This window comes from Nothobranchius furzeri, chromosome 11, assembly GCF_043380555.1.
Source record: "Nothobranchius furzeri strain GRZ-AD chromosome 11, NfurGRZ-RIMD1, whole genome shotgun sequence".
In the NCBI taxonomy this organism is placed as follows: Eukaryota; Metazoa; Chordata; class Actinopteri; order Cyprinodontiformes; family Nothobranchiidae; genus Nothobranchius; species Nothobranchius furzeri.
In genome coordinates, this window is record NC_091751.1 from 15,484,629 (window position 1) to 15,503,017 (window position 18,389).

The following is an 18,389-nucleotide window of genomic DNA, read 5'->3' on the forward strand; positions in this document are numbered from 1 at the left end:
AACCATGTCCCAAACGTCACCGGATCTGGTGTCAATTTAAAGAAGTAGTCCAGTTACACATTTGTGGGCTTCTAAGTTGGCTTCTGAATGTCCTAGAGAGATCAGAATTGTTTTAGTGTACTCCAATCAACAGCCCCTACAACCACAAAAAGGAATGGAGTCATTAGCACTTATGGTTTGTAAATGGCACCCAGAATTATGTTGCACGAAGCACAATTTCACATCATTCTGGGTTCATTTGTGTGAAAACAAGGTCCAATCAGGCTGAAACGTTACAGGAAGGTAGAATCTGTTGAGTTGTAAGTGATCTGAACGTTTCATGATGATAGCACTTTCCTAAGGGGGTCAAACCATGTCCCAAAGGTCACCGGATCTGGTGTCAATTTAAAGAAGTAGTCCAGTTACACATTTGTGGGCTTATAACGTGGCTTCTGAATGTCCTAGTGAGATCAGGTTTGTTTTAGTATATTCCAATCAACAGCCCCTACAACCACAAAAAGGAATGGAGTCATTAGCACTTATGGTTTTTAAATTGCACCCAGAATTATGTTGCACGAAGCACAATTTCACATTATTCTGGGATCATTTGTGTGAAAACAAGGTCCAATCAGGCTGAAACGTTACAGGAAGGTAGAATCTATTGAGTTGTAAGTGATCTGAACGTTTCATGATGATAGCACTTTCCTAAGGGGGTCAAACCATGTCCCAAAGGTCACCGGATCTGGTGTCAATTTAAAGTAGTAGTCCAGTTACACATTTGTGGGCTTATAACGTGGCTTCTGAATGTCCTAGAGAGATCAGGTTTGTTTTAGTATACTCCAATCAACAGCCCCTACAACCACAAAAAGGAATGGAGTCATTAGCACTTATGGTTTTTAAATGGCACCCAGAATTATGTTGCACGAATCACAATTTCACATCATTCTGGGTTCATTTGTGTGAAAACAAGGTCCAATCAGGCTGAAACATTACAGGAAGGTAGAATCTATTGAGTTGTAAGTGATCTGAACGTTTCATGATGATAGCACTTTCCTAAGGGGGTCAAACCATGTCCCAAAGGTCACCGGATCTGGTGTCAATTTAAAGAAGTAGTCCAGTTACACATTTGTGGGCTTATAACTTGGCTTCTGAATGTCCTAGAGAGATCAGGTTTGTTTTAATGTACTCCATTCAACAGCCCCTACAACCACAAAAAGGAATGGAGTCATTAGCACCTATGGTTTGTAAATGGCACCCAGAATTATGTTGCACGAAGCACAATTTCACATCATTCTGGGTTAATTTGTGTGAAAACAAGGTCCAATCAGGCTTAAACGTTACAGGAAGGTATAATCTATTGAGTTGTAAGTGATCTGAACGTTTCATGATGATCACACATTCCTATAGGGGGTAAAACCATGTCCCAAAGGTCACCGGGCCTGGTGTCAATTTAAAGAAGTAGTCCAGTTACACATTTGTGGGCTTATAACGTGGCTTCTGAATGTCCTAGAGAGATCAGGTTTGTTTTAGTATACTCCAATCAACAGCCCCTACAACCACAAAAAGGAATGGAGTCATTAGCACTTATGGTTTTTAAATGGCACCCAGAATTATGTTGCACGAAGCACAATTTCACATCATTCTGGGATCATTTGTGTGAAAACAAGGTCCAATCAGGCTGAAACGTTACAGGAAGGTAGAATCTATTGAGTTGTAAGTGATCTGAACGTTTCATGATGATAGCACTTTCCTAAGGGGGTCAAACCATGTCCCAAAGGTCACCGGATCTGGTGTCAATTTAAAGAAGTAGTCCAGTTACACATTTGTGGGCTTATAACGTGGCTTCTGAATGTCCTAGTGAGATCAGGTTTGTTTTAGTATATTCCAATCAACAGCCCCTACAACCACAAAAAGGAATGGAGTCATTAGCACTTATGGTTTTTAAATTGCACCCAGAATTATGTTGCACGAAGCACAATTTCACATTATTCTGGGATCATTTGTGTGAAAACAAGGTCCAATCAGGCTGAAACGTTACAGGAAGGTAGAATCTATTGAGTTGTAAGTGATCTGAACGTTTCATGATGATAGCACTTTCCTAAGGGGGTCAAACCATGTCCCAAAGGTCACCGGATCTGGTGTCAATTTAAAGTAGTAGTCCAGTTACACATTTGTGGGCTTATAACGTGGCTTCTGAATGTCCTAGAGAGATCAGGTTTGTTTTAGTATACTCCAATCAACAGCCCCTACAACCACAAAAAGGAATGGAGTCATTAGCACTTATGGTTTTTAAATGGCACCCAGAATTATGTTGCACGAATCACAATTTCACATCATTCTGGGTTCATTTGTGTGAAAACAAGGTCCAATCAGGCTGAAACATTACAGGAAGGTAGAATCTATTGAGTTGTAAGTGATCTGAACGTTTCATGATGATAGCACTTTCCTAAGGGGGTCAAACCATGTCCCAAAGGTCACCGGATCTGGTGTCAATTTAAAGAAGTAGTCCAGTTACACATTTGTGGGCTTATAACTTGGCTTCTGAATGTCCTAGAGAGATCAGGTTTGTTTTAATGTACTCCATTCAACAGCCCCTACAACCACAAAAAGGAATGGAGTCATTAGCACCTATGGTTTGTAAATGGCACCCAGAATTATGTTGCACGAAGCACAATTTCACATCATTCTGGGTTAATTTGTGTGAAAACAAGGTCCAATCAGGCTTAAACGTTACAGGAAGGTATAATCTATTGAGTTGTAAGTGATCTGAACGTTTCATGATGATCACACATTCCTATAGGGGGTAAAACCATGTCCCAAAGGTCACCGGGCCTGGTGTCAATTTAAAGAAGTAGTCCAGTTACACATTTGTGGGCTTATAACGTGGCTTCTGAATGTCCTAGAGAGATCAGGTTTGTTTTAGTATACTCCAATCAACAGCCCCTACAACCACAAAAAGGAATGGAGTCATTAGCACTTATGGTTTTTAAATGGCACCCAGAATTATGTTGCACGAAGCACAATTTCACATCATTCTGGGATCATTTGTGTGAAAACAAGGTCCAATCAGGCTGAAACGTTACAGGAAGGTAGAATCTATTGAGTTGTAAGTGATCTGAACGTTTCATGATGATAGCACTTTCCTAAGGGGGTCAAACCATGTCCCAAAGGTCACCGGATCTGGTGTCAATTTAAAGAAGTAGTCCAGTTACACATTTGTGGGCTTATAACGTGGCTTCTGAATGTCCTAGAGAGATCAGGTTTGTTTTAGTATACTCCAATCAACAGCCCCTACAACCACAAAAAGGAATGGAGTCATTAGCACTTATGGTTTTTAAATGGCACCCAGAATTATGTTGCACGAAGCACAATTTCACATCATTCTGGGTTCATTTGTGTGAAAACAAGGTCCAATCAGGCTGAAACGTTACAGGAAGGTATAATCTATTGAGTTGTAAGTGATCTGAACGTTTCATGATGATAGCACTTTCCTAAGGGGGTCAAACCATGTCCCAAAGGTCACCGGATCTGGTGTCAATTTAAAGAAGTAGTCCAGTTACACATTTGTGGGCTTATAACTTGGCTTCTGAATGTCCTAGAGAGATCAGGTTTGTTTTAATGTACTCCAATCAACAGCCCCTACAACCACAAAAAGGAATGGAGTCATTAGCACCTATGGTTTGTAAATGGCACCCAGAATTATGTTGCACGAAGCACAATTTCACATCATTCTGGGTTAATTTGTGTGAAAACAAGGTCCAATCAGGCTGAAACATTACAGGAAGGTAGAATCTATTGAGTTGTAAGTGATCTGAACGTTTCATGATGATAGCACTTTCCTAAGGGGGTCAAACCATGTCCCAAAGGTCACCGGATCTGGTGTCAATTTAAAGAAGTAGTCCAGTTACACATTTGTGGGCTTATAACTTGGCTTCTGAATGTCCTAGAGAGATCAGGTTTGTTTTAATGTACTCCATTCAACAGCCCCTACAACCAAAAAAAGGAATGGAGTCATTAGCACCTATGGTTTGTAAATGGCACCCAGAATTATGTTGCACGAAGCACAATTTCACATCATTCTGGGTTAATTTGTGTGAAAACAAGGTCCAATCAGGCTTAAACGTTACAGGAAGGTATAATCTATTGAGTTGTAAGTGATCTGAACGTTTGATGATGATCACACATTCCTATAGGGGGTAAAACCATGTCCCAAAGGTCACCGGGCCTGGTGTCAATTTAAAGAAGTAGTCCAGTTACACATTTGTGGGCTTATAACGTGGCTTCTGAATGTCCTAGAGAGATCAGGTTTGTTTTAGTATACTCCAATCAACAGCCCCTACAACCACAAAAAGGAATGGAGTCATTAGCACTTATGGTTTTTAAATGGCACCCAGAATTATGTTGCACGAAGCACAATTTCACATCATTCTGGGATCATTTGTGTGAAAACAAGGTCCAATCAGGCTGAAACGTTACAGGAAGGTAGAATCTATTGAGTTGTAAGTGATCTGAACGTTTCATGATGATAGCACTTTCCTAAGGGGGTCAAACCATGTCCCAAAGGTCACCGGATCTGGTGTCAATTTAAAGAAGTAGTCCAGTTACACATTTGTGGGCTTATAACGTGGCTTCTGAATGTCCTAGAGTGATCAGGTTTGTTTTAGTATACTCCAATCAACAGCCCCTACAACCACAAAAAGGAATGGAGTCATTAGCACTTATGGTTTTTAAATGGCACCCAGAATTATGTTGCACGAAGCACAATTTCACATCATTCTGGGTTCATTTGTGTGAAAACAAGGTCCAATCAGGCTGAAACGTTACAGGAAGGTATAATCTATTGAGTTGTAAGTGATCTGAACGTTTCATGATGATAGCACTTTCCTAAGGGGGTCAAACCATGTCCCAAAGGTCACCGGATCTGGTGTCAATTTAAAGAAGTAGTCCAGTTACACATTTGTGGGCTTATAACTTGGCTTCTGAATGTCCTAGAGAGATCAGGTTTGTTTTAATGTACTCCAATCAACAGCCCCTACAACCACAAAAAGGAATGGAGTCATTAGCACCTATGGTTTGTAAATGGCACCCAGAATTATGTTGCACGAAGCACAATTTCACATCATTCTGGGTTAATTTGTGTGAAAACAAGGTCCAATCAGGCTTAAACGTTACAGGAAGGTATAATCTATTGAGTTGTAAGTGATCTGAACGTTTCATGATGATAGCACTTTCCTAAGGGGGTCAAACCATGTCCCAAAGGTCACCGGATCTGGTGTCAATTTAAAGAAGTAGTCCAGTTACACATTTGTGGGCTTCTAACTTGGCTTCTGAATGTCCTAGAGAGATCAGAATTGTTTTAGTGTACTCCAATCAACAGCCCCTACAACCACAAAAAGGAATGGAGTCAGTAGCACTTATGGTTTGTAAATGGCACCCAGAATTATGTTGCACGAAGCACAATTTCACATCATTCTGGGTTCATTTGTGTGAAAACAAGGTCCAATCAGGCTGAAACGTTACAGGAAGGTAGAATCTGTTGAGTTGTAAGTGATCTGAACGTTTCATGATGATAGCACTTTCCTAAGGGGGTCAAACCATGTCCCAAAGGTCACCGGATCTGGTGTCAATTTAAATAAGTAGTCCAGTTACACATTTGTGGGCTTATAACTTGGCTTCTGAATGTCCTAGAGAGATCAGGTTTGTTTTAATGTACTCCAATCAACAGCCCCTACAACCACAAAAAGGAATGGAGTCATCAGCACCTATGGTTTGTAAATGGCACCCAGAATGATGTTGCACGAAGCACAATTTCACATCATTCTGGGTTAATTTGTGTGAAAACAAGGTCCAATCAGGCTTAAACGTTACAGGAAGGTATAATCTATTGAGTTGTAAGTGATCTGAACGTTTCATGATGATAGCACTTTCCTAAGGGGGTCAAACCATGTCCCAAACGTCACCGGATCTGGTGTCAATTTAAAGAAGTAGTCCAGTTACACATTTGTGGGCTTCTAACTTGGCTTCTGAATGTCCTAGAGAGATCAGAATTGTTTTAGTGTACTCCAATCAACAGCCCCTACAACCACAAAAAGGAATGGAGTCATTAGCACTTATGGTTTGTAAATGGCACCCAGAATTATGTTGCACGAAGCACAATTTCACATCATTCTGGGTTCATTTGTGTGAAAACAAGGTCCAATCAGGCTGAAACGTTACAGGAAGGTAGAATCTGTTGAGTTGTAAGTGATCTGAACGTTTCATGATGATAGCACTTTCCTAAGGGGGTCAAACCATGTCCCAAAGGTCACCGGATCTGGTGTCAATTTAAAGAAGTAGTCCAGTTACACATTTGTGGGCTTATAACGTGGCTTCTGAATGTCCTAGTGAGATCAGGTTTGTTTTAGTATATTCCAATCAACAGCCCCTACAACCACAAAAAGGAATGGAGTCATTAGCACTTATGGTTTTTAAATTGCACCCAGAATTATGTTGCACGAAGCACAATTTCACATTATTCTGGGATCATTTGTGTGAAAACAAGGTCCAATCAGGCTGAAACGTTACAGGAAGGTAGAATCTATTGAGTTGTAATTGATCTGAACGTTTCATGATGATAGCACTTTCCTAAGGGGGTCAAACCATGTCCCAAAGGTCACCGGATCTGGTGTCAATTTAAAGTAGTAGTCCAGTTACACATTTGTGGGCTTATAACGTGGCATCTGAATGTCCTAGAGAGATCAGGTTTGTTTTAGTATACTCCAATCAACAGCCCCTACAACCACAAAAAGGAATGGAGTCATTAGCACTTATGGTTTTTAAATGGCACCCAGAATTATGTTGCACGAATCACAATTTCACATCATTCTGGGTTCATTTGTGTGAAAACAAGGTCCAATCAGGCTGAAACATTACAGGAAGGTAGAATCTATTGAGTTGTAAGTGATCTGAACGTTTCATGATGATAGCACTTTCCTAAGGGGGTCAAACCATGTCCCAAAGGTCACCGGATCTGGTGTCAATTTAAAGAAGTAGTCCAGTTACACATTTGTGGGCTTCTAACTTGGCTTCTGAATGTCCTAGAGAGATCAGGTTTGTTTTAATGTACTCCATTCAACAGCCCCTACAACCACAAAAAGGAATGGAGTCATTAGCACCTATGGTTTGTAAATGGCACCCAGAATTATGTTGCACGAAGCACAATTTCACATCATTCTGGGTTAATTTGTGTGAAAACAAGGTCCAATCAGGCTTAAACGTTACAGGAAGGTATAATCTATTGAGTTGTAAGTGATCTGAACGTTTCATGATGATAGCACTTTCCTAAGGGGGTCAAACCATGTCCCAAAGGTCACCGGATCTGGTGTCAATTTAAAGAAGTAGTCCAGTTACACATTTGTGGGCTTATAACGTGGCTTCTGAATGTCCTAGTGAGATCAGGTTTGTTTTAGTATATTCCAATCAACAGCCCCTACAACCACAAAAAGGAATGGAGTCATTAGCACTTATGGTTTTTAAATTGCACCCAGAATTATGTTGCACGAAGCACAATTTCACATTATTCTGGGATCATTTGTGTGAAAACAAGGTCCAATCAGGCTGAAACGTTACAGGAAGGTAGAATCTATTGAGTTGTAAGTGATCTGAACGTTTCATGATGATAGCACTTTCCTAAGGGGGTCAAACCATGTCCCAAAGGTCACCGGATCTGGTGTCAATTTAAAGTAGTAGTCCAGTTACACATTTGTGGGCTTATAACGTGGCTTCTGAATGTCCTAGAGAGATCAGGTTTGTTTTAGTATACTCCAATCAACAGCCCCTACAACCACAAAAAGGAATGGAGTCATTAGCACTTATGGTTTTTAAATGGCACCCAGAATTATGTTGCACGAATCACAATTTCACATCATTCTGGGTTCATTTGTGTGAAAACAAGGTCCAATCAGGCTGAAACATTACAGGAAGGTAGAATCTATTGAGTTGTAAGTGATCTGAACGTTTCATGATGATAGCACTTTCCTAAGGGGGTCAAACCATGTCCCAAAGGTCACCGGATCTGGTGTCAATTTAAAGAAGTAGTCCAGTTACACATTTGTGGGCTTATAACTTGGCTTCTGAATGTCCTAGAGAGATCAGGTTTGTTTTAATGTACTCCATTCAACAGCCCCTACAACCACAAAAAGGAATGGAGTCATTAGCACCTATGGTTTGTAAATGGCACCCAGAATTATGTTGCACGAAGCACAATTTCACATCATTCTGGGTTAATTTGTGTGAAAACAAGGTCCAATCAGGCTTAAACGTTACAGGAAGGTATAATCTATTGAGTTGTAAGTGATCTGAACGTTTCATGATGATAGCACTTTCCTAAGGGGGTCAAACCATGTCCCAAAGGTCACCGGATCTGGTGTGAATTTAAAGAAGTAGTCCAGTTACACATTTGTGGGCTTATAACTTGGCTTCTGAATGTCCTAGAGAGATCAAGTTTGTTTTAGTGTACTCCAATCAACAGCCCCTACAACCACAAAAAGGAATGGAGTCATTAGCACTTATGGTTTGTAAATGGCACCCAGAATTATGTTGCACGAAGCACAATTTCACATCATTCTGGGTTCATTTGTGTGAAAACAAGGTCCAATCAGGCTGAAACGTTACAGGAAGGTAGAATCTGTTGAGTTGTAAGTGATCTGAACGTTTCATGATGATAGCACTTTCCTAAGGGGGTCAAACCATGTCCCAAAGGTCACCGGATCTGGTGTCAATTTAAAGAAGTAGTCCAGTTACACATTTGTGGGCTTATAACATGGCTTCTGAATGTCCTAGAGAGATCAGGTTTGTTTTAGTATACTCCAATCAACATCCCCTACAACCACAAAAAGGAATGGAGTCATTAGCACTTATGGTTTGTAAATGGCACCCAGAATTATGTTGCACGAAGCACAATTTCACATAATTCGGGGTCCATTTGTGTGAAAACAAGGTCCAATCAGGCTGAAACGTTACAGGAAGGTAGAATCTGTTGAGTTGTAAGTGATCTGAACGTTTCATGATGATAGCACTTTCCTAAGGGGGTCAAACCATGTCCCAAAGGTCACCGGATCTGGTGTCAATTTAAAGAAGTAGTCCAGTTACACATTTGTGGGCTTATAACGTGGCTTCTGAATGTCCTAGAGAGATCAGGTTTGTTTTAGTGTACTCCAATCAACAGCCCCTACAACCACAAAAAGGAATGGAGTCATTAGCACTTATGGTATTTAAATGGCACCCAGAATTATGTTGCACGAAGCACAATTTCACATCATTCTGGGTTCATTTGTGTGAAAACAAGGTCCAATCAGGCTGAAACGTTACAGGAAGGTAGAATCTATTGAGTTGTATGTGATCTGAACGTTTCATGATGATAGCACTTTCCTAAGGGGGTCAAACCATGTCCCAAAGGTCACCGGATCTGGTGTCAATTTAAAGAAGTAGTCCAGTTACACATTTGTGGGCTTATAACTTGGCTTCTGAATGTCCTAGAGAGATCAGGTTTGTTTTAATGTACTCCAATCAACAGCCCCTACAACCACAAAAAGGAATGGAGTCATTATCACCTATGGTTTTTAAATGGCACCCAGAATTATGTTGCATGAAGCACAATTTCACATGATTCTGGGTCCATTTGTGTGAAAACAAATGTCCAATCAGGCTGAAACGCTACAAGAAGGTAGAATCTATTCAGTTGTAAGTGATCTGAACGTTTCAAGATGATCGCACATTCCTATAGGGGGTAAAACCATGTCCCAAAGGTCACCGGGCCTGGTGTCACTTTAAAGAAGTAGTCCAGTTACACCTTTGTGGGCTTATCACTTGGCTTCTGAATGTCCTAGAGAGATCAGGTTTGTTTTAGTGTACTCCAATCAACAGCCCCTACAACCACAAAAAGGAATGGAGTCATTAGCACTTATGGTTTGTAAATGGCACCCAGAATTATGTTGCACAAAGCACAATTTCAAATCATTCTGGGTCCATTTGTGTGAAAACAAGGTCCAATCAGGCTGAAACGTTACAAGAAGGTAGAATCTATTGAGTTGTAAGTGATCTGAACGTTTCATGATGATCGCACATTCCTATAGGGGGTCAAACCATGTCCCAAAGGTCACCGGGCCTGGTGTCACTTTAAAGAAGTAGTCCAGTTACACATTTGTGGGCTTATAACTTGGCTTCTGAATATCCTAGAGAGGTCAGGTTTGTTTTAGAGTACTCCAATTAACAGCCCCCGTTACCACTAAAAGGAATGGAGTTAGTAGCACCTATGGTTTTTAAATGGCACCCAGAATTATGTTGCACGAAGCACAATTTCACATCATTCTGGGTTCATTTGTGTGAAAACAAGGTCCAATCAGGCTGAAACGTTACAAGAAGGTAGAATCTATTGAGTTGTAAGTGATCTGAACGTTTCATGATGATCGCACATTCCTATAGGGGGTAAAACCATGTCCCAAAGGTCACCGGGCCTGGTGTCACTTTAAAGAAGTAGTCCAGTTACACCTTTGTGGGCTTATCACTTGGCTTCTGAATGTCCTAGAGAGATCAGGTTTGTTTTAGTGTACTCCAATCAACAGCCCCTACAACCACAAAAAGGAATGGAGTCATTAGCACTTATGGTTTGTAAATGGCACCCAGAATTATGTTGCACGAAGCACAATTTCACATAATTCGGGGTCCATTTGTGTGAAAACAAGGTCCAATCAGGCTGAAACGTTACAGGAAGGTAGAATCTGTTGAGTTGTAAGTGATCTGAACGTTTCATGATGATAGCACTTTCCTAAGGGGGTCAAACCATGTCCCAAAGGTCACCGGATCTGTTGTCAATTTAAATAAGTAGTCCAGTTACACATTTGTGGGCTTATAATGTGGCTTCTGAATGTCCTAGAGAGATCAGGTTTGTTTTAGTGTACTCCAATCAACAGCCCCTACAACCACAAAAAGGAATGGAGTCATTAGCACTTATGGTTTTTAAATGGCACCCAGAATTATGTTGCACGAAGCACAATTTCACATCATTCTGGGTTCATTTGTGTGAAAACAAGGTCCAATCAGGCTGAAACGTTACAGGAAGGTAGAATCTATTGAGTTGTAAGTGATCTGAACGTTTCATGATGATAGCACTTTCCTAAGGGGGTCAAACCATGTCCCAAAGGTCACCGGATCTGGTGTCAATTTAAAGAAGTAGTCCAGTTACACATTTGTGGGCTTATAACTTGGCTTCTGAATGTCCAAGAGAGATCAGGTTTGTTTTAATGTACTCCAATCAACAGCCCCTACAACCACAAAAAGGAATGGAGTCATTAGCACCTATGGTTTTTAAATGGCACCCAGAATTATGTTGCATGAAGCACAATTTCACATGATTCTGGGTCCATTTGTGTGAAAACAAATGTCCAATCAGGCTGAAACGCTACAAGAAGGTAGAATCTATTCAGTTGTAAGTGATCTGAACGTTTTTAAGATGATCGCACATTCGTATAGGGGGTAAAACCATGTCCCAAAGGTCACCGGGCCTGGTGTCACTTTAAAGAAGTAGTCCAGTTACACCTTTGTGGGCTTATCACTTGGCTTCTGAATGTCCTAGAGAGATCAGGTTTGTTTTAGTGTACTCCAATCAACAGCCCCTACAACCACAAAAAGGAATGGAGTCATTAGCACTTATGGTTTGTAAATGGCACCCAGAATTATGTTGCACGAAGCACAATTTCAAATCATTCTGGGTCCATTTGTGTGAAAACAAGGTCCAATCAGGCTGAAACGTTACAAGAAGGTAGAATCTATTGAGTTGTAAGTGATCTGAACGTTTCATGATGATCGCACATTCCTATAGGGGGTCAAACCATGTCCCAAAGGTCACCGGGCCTGGTGTCACTTTAAAGAAGTAGTCCAGTTACACCTTTGTGGGCTTATAACTTGGCTTCTGAATATCCTAGAGAGGTCAGGTTTGTTTTAGAGTAGTCCAATTAACAGCCCCCGTTACCACTAAAAGGAATGGAGTTAGTAGCACCTATGGTTTTTAAATGGCACCCAGAATTATGTTGCACGAAGCACAATTTCACATCATTCTGGGTTCATTTGTGTGCAAACAATGTCCAATCAGGCTGAAACGTTACAAGAAGGTAGACTCTATTGAGTTGTAAGTGATCTGAACGTTTCATGATGATCGCACATTCCTAAGGGGGTCAAACCATGTCCCAAAGGTCACCGGATCTGGTGTCAATTTAAAGAAGTAGTCCAGTTACACATTTGTGGGCTTATAACTTGGCTTCTGAATGTCCTAGAGAGATCAGGTTTGTTTTAATGTACTCCAATCAACAGCCCCTACAACCACAAAAAGGAATGTAGTCATTAGCACTTATGGGTTGTAAATGGCACCCAGAATTATGTTGCACGAAGCACAATTTCACATCATTCTGGGTCCATTTGTGTGAAAACAAGGTCCAATCAGGCTGAAACGTTACAGGAACGTAGAATCTGTTGAGTTGTAAGTGATCTGAACGTTTCATGATGATAGCACTTTCCTAAGGGGGTCAAACCATGTCGCAAAGGTCACCGGATCTGGTGTCAATTTAAAGAAGTAGTCCAGTTACACATTTGTGGGCTTATAACGTGGCTTCTGAATGTCCTAGAGAGATCAGGTTTGTTTTAGTATACTCCAATCAACAGCCCCTACAACCACAAAAAGGAATGGAGTCATTAGCACTTATGGTTTTTAAATGGCACCCAGAATTATGTTGCACGAAGCACAATTTCACATCATTCTGGGATCATTTGTGTGAAAACAAGGTCCAATCAGGCTGAAACGTTACAGGAAGGTAGAATCTATTGAGTTGTAAGTGATCTGAACGTTTCATGATGATAGCACTTTCCTAAGGGGGTCAAACCATGTCCCAAAGGTCACCGGATCTGGTGTCAATTTAAAGAAGTAGTCCAGTTACACATTTGTGGGCTTATAACGTGGCTTCTGAATGTCCTAGAGAGATCAGGTTTGTTTTAGTATACTCCAATCAACAGCCCCTACAACCACAAAAAGGAATGGAGTCATTAGCACTTATGGTTTTTAAATGGCACCCAGAATTATGTTGCACGAAGCACAATTTCACATCATTCTGGGTTCATTTGTGTGAAAACAAGGTCCAATCAGGCTGAAACGTTACAGGAAGGTATAATCTATTGAGTTGTAAGTGATCTGAACGTTTCATGATGATAGCACTTTCCTAAGGGGGTCAAACCATGTCCCAAAGGTCACCGGATCTGGTGTCAATTTAAAGAAGTAGTCCAGTTACACATTTGTGGGCTTATAACTTGGCTTCTGAATGTCCTAGAGAGATCAGGTTTGTTTTAATGTACTCCAATCAACAGCCCCTACAACCACAAAAAGGAATGGAGTCATTAGCACCTATGGTTTGTAAATGGCATCCAGAATTATGTTGCACGAAGCACAATTTCACATCATTCTGGGTTAATTTGTGTGAAAACAAGGTCCAATCAGGATTAAACGTTACAGGAAGGTATAATCTATTGAGTTGTAAGTGATCTGAACGTTTCATGATGATAGCACTTTCCTAAGGGGGTCAAACCATGTCCCAAAGGTCACCGGATCTGGTGTCAATTTAAAGAAGTAGTCCAGTTACACATTTGTGGGCTTCTAACTTGGCTTCTGAATGTCCTAGAGAGATCAGAATTGTTTTAGTGTACTCCAATCAACAGCCCCTACAACCACAAAAAGGAATGGAGTCATTAGCACTTATGGTTTGTAAATGGCACCCAAAATTATGTTGCACGAAGCACAATTTCACATCATTCTGGGTTCATTTGTGTGAAAACAAGGTCCAATCAGGCTGAAACGTTACAGGAAGGTAGAATCTGTTGAGTTGTAAGTGATCTGAACGTTTCATGATGATAGCACTTTCCTAAGGGGGTCAAACCATGTCCCAAAGGTCACCGGATCTGGTGTCAATTTAAATAAGTAGTCCAGTTACACATTTGTGGGCTTATAACTTGGCTTCTGAATGTCCTAGAGAGATCAGGTTTGTTTTAATGTACTCCAATCAACAGCCCCTACAACCACAAAAAGGAATGGAGTCATTAGCACGTATGGTTTGTAAATGGCACCCAGAATTATGTTGCACGAAGCACAATTTCACATCATTCTGGGTTAATTTGTGTGAAAACAAGGTCCAATCAGGCTTAAACGTTACAGGAAGGTATAATCTATTGAGTTGTAAGTGATCTGAACGTTTCATGATGATAGCACTTTCCTAAGGGGGTCAAACCATGTCCCAAAGGTCACCGGATCTGGTGTCAATTTAAAGAAGTAGTCCAGTTACACATTTGTGGGCTTCTAACTTGGCTTCTGAATGTCCTAGAGAGATCAGAATTGTTTTAGTGTACTCCAATCAACAGCCCCTACAACCACAAAAAGGAATGGAGTCATTAGCACTTATGGTTTGTAAATGGCACCCAGAATTATGTTGCACGAAGCACAATTTCACATCATTCTGGGTTCATTTGTGTGAAAACAAGGTCCAATCAGGCTGAAACGTTACAGGAAGGTAGAATCTGTTGAGTTGTAAGTGATCTGAACGTTTCATGATGATAGCACTTTCCTAAGGGGGTCAAACCATGTCCCAAAGGTCACCGGATCTGGTGTCAATTTAAAGAAGTAGTCCAGTTACACATTTGTGGGCTTATAACGTGGCTTCTGAATGTCCTAGTGAGATCAGGTTTGTTTTAGTATATTCCAATCAACAGCCCCTACAACCACAAAAAGGAATGGAGTCATTAGCACTTATGGTTTTTAAATTGCACCCAGAATTATGTTGCACGAAGCACAATTTCACATTATTCTGGGATCATTTGTGTGAAAACAAGGTCCAATCAGGCTGAAACGTTACAGGAAGGTAGAATCTATTGAGTTGTAAGTGATCTGAACGTTTCATGATGATAGCACTTTCCTAAGGGGGTCAAACCATGTCCCAAAGGTCACCGGATCTGGTGTCAATTTAAAGTAGTAGTCCAGTTACACATTTGTGGGCTTATAACGTGGCTTCTGAATGTCCTAGAGAGATCAGGTTTGTTTTAGTATACTCCAATCAACAGCCCCTACAACCACAAAAAGGAATGGAGTCATTAGCACTTATGGTTTTTAAATGGCACCCAGAATTATGTTGCACGAATCACAATTTCACATCATTCTGGGTTCATTTGTGTGAAAACAAGGTCCAATCAGGCTGAAACGTTACAGGAAGGTAGAATCTATTGAGTTGTAAGTGATCTGAACGTTTCATGATGATAGCACTTTCCTACGGGGGTCAAACCATGTCCCAAAGGTCACCGGATCTGGTGTCAATTTAAAGAAGTAGTCCATTTACACATTTGTGGGCTTATAACTTGGCTTCTGAATGTCCTAGAGAGATCAGGTTTGTTTTAATGTACTCCATTCAACAGCCCCTACAACCACAAAAAGGAATGGAGTCATTAGCACCTATGGTTTGTAAATGGCACCCAGAATTATGTTGCACGAAGCACAATTTCACATCATTCTGGGTTAATTTGTGTGAAAACAAGGTCCAATCAGGCTTAAACGTTACAGGAAGGTATAATCTATTGAGTTGTAAGTGATCTGAACGTTTCATGATGATAGCACTTTCCTAAGGGGGTCAAACCATGTCGCAAAGGTCACCGGATCTGGTGTCAATTTAAAGAAGTAGTCCAGTTACACATTTGTGGGCTTATAACTTGGCTTCTGAATGTCCTAGAGAGATCAAGTTTGTTTTAGTGTACTCCAATCAACAGCCCCTACAACCACAAAAAGGAATGGAGTCATTAGCACTTATGGTTTGTAAATGGCACCCAGAATTATGTTGCACGAAGCACAATTTCACATCATTCTGGGTTCATTTGTGTGAAAACAAGGTCCAATCAGGCTGAAACGTTACAGGAAGGTAGAATCTGTTGAGTTGTAAGTGATCTGAACGTTTCATGATGATAGCACTTTCCTAAGGGGGTCAAACCATGTCCCAAAGGTCACCGGATCTGGTGTCAATTTAAAGAAGTAGTCCAGTTACACATTTGTGGGCTTATAACATGGCTTCTGAATGTCCTAGAGAGATCAGGTTTGTTTTAGTATACTCCAATCAACATCCCCTACAACCACAAAAAGGAATGGAGACATTAGCACTTATGGTTTTTAAATGGCACCCAGAATTATGTTGCACGAAGCACAATTTCACATCATTCTGGGTTCATTTGTGTAAAAACAAGGTCCGATCAGGCTGAAACGTTACAGGAAGGTAGAATCTATTGAGTTGTAAGTGATCTGAACGTTTCATGATGATAGCACTTTCCTAAGGGGGTCAAACCATGTCCCAAAGGTCACCGGATCTGGTGTCAATTTAAAGAAGTAGTCCAGTTACACATTTGTGGGCTTATAACTTGGCTTCTGAATGTCCTAGAGAGATCAGGTTTGTTTTAATGTACTCCAATCAACAGCCCCTACAACCACAAAAAGGAATGGAGTCATTAGCACTTATGGTTTGTAAATGGCACCCAGAATTATGTTGCACGAAGCACAATTTCACATAATTCGGGGTCCATTTGTGTGAAAACAAGGTCCAATCAGGCTGAAACGTTACAGGAAGGTAGAATCTGTTGAGTTGTAAGTGATCTGAACGTTTCATGATGATAGCACTTTCCTAAGGGGGTCAAACCATGTCCCAAAGGTCACCGGATCTGGTGTCAATTTAAAGAAGTAGTCCAGTTACACATTTGTGGGCTTATAACGTGGCTTCTGAATGTCCTAGAGAGATCAGGTTTGTTTTAGTGTACTCCAATCAACAGCCCCTACAACCACAAAAAGGAATGGAGTCATTAGCACTTATGGTATTTAAATGGCACCCAGAATTATGTTGCACGAAGCACAATTTCACATCATTCTGGGTTCATTTGTGTGAAAACAAGGTCCAATCAGGCTGAAACGTTACAGGAAGGTAGAATCTATTGAGTTGTAAGTGATCTGAACGTTTCATGATGATAGCACTTTCCTAAGGGGGTCAAACCATGTCCCAAAGGTCACCGGATCTGGTGTCAATTTAAAGAAGTAGTCCAGTTACACATTTGTGGGCTTATAACTTGGCTTCTGAATGTCCTAGAGAGATCAGGTTTGTTTTAATGTACTCCAATCAACAGCCCCTACAACCACAAAAAGGAATTGAGTCATTATCACCTATGGTTTTTAAATGGCACCCAGAATTATGTTGCATGAAGCACAATTTCACATGATTCTGGGTCCATTTGTGTGAAAACAAATGTCCAATCAGGCTGAAACGCTACAAGAAGGTAGAATCTATTCAGTTGTAAGTGATCTGAACGTTTCAAGATGATCGCACATTCCTATAGGGGGTAAAACCATGTCCCAAAGGTCACCGGGCCTGGTGTCACTTTAAAGAAGTAGTCCAGTTACACATTTGTGGGCTTATCACTTGGCTTCTGAATGTCCTAGAGAGATCAGGTTTGTTTTAGTGTACTCCAATCAACAGCCCCTACAACCACAAAAAGGAATGGAGTCATTAGCACTTATGGTTTGTAAATGGCACCCAGAATTATGTTGCACAAAGCACAATTTCAAATCATTCTGGGTCCATTTGTGTGAAAACAAGGTCCAATCAGGCTGAAACGTTACAAGAAGGTAGAATCTATTGAGTTGTAAGTGATCTGAACGTTTCATGATGATCGCACATTCCTATAGGGGGTCAAACCATGTCCCAAAGGTCACCGGGCCTGGTGTCACTTTAAAGAAGTAGTCCAGTTACACATTTGTGGGCTTATAACTTGGCTTCTGAATATCCTAGAGAGGTCAGGTTTGTTTTAGAGTACTCCAATTAACAGCCCCCGTTACCACTAAAAGGAATGGAGTTAGTAGCACCTATGGTTTTTAAATGGCACCCAGAATTATGTTGCACGAAGCACAATTTCACATCATTCTGGGTTCATTTGTGTGAAAACAAGGTCCAATCAGGCTGAAACGTTACAAGAAGGTAGAATCTATTGAGTTGTAAGTGATCTGAACGTTTCATGATGATCGCACATTCCTATAGGGGGTAAAACCATGTCCCAAAGGTCACCGGGCCTGGTGTCACTTTAAAGAAGTAGTCCAGTTACACATTTGTGGTCTTATAACTTGGCTTCTGAATATCCTAGAGAGGTCAGGTTTGTTTTAGAGTACTCCAATTAACAGCTCCCATTACCCCAAAAAGGAATGGAGTCATTAGCACTTATGGTTTGTAAATGGCACCCAGAATTATGTTGCACGAAGCACAATTTCACATAATTCGGGGTCCATTTGTGTGAAAACAAGGTCCAATCAGGCTGAAACGTTACAG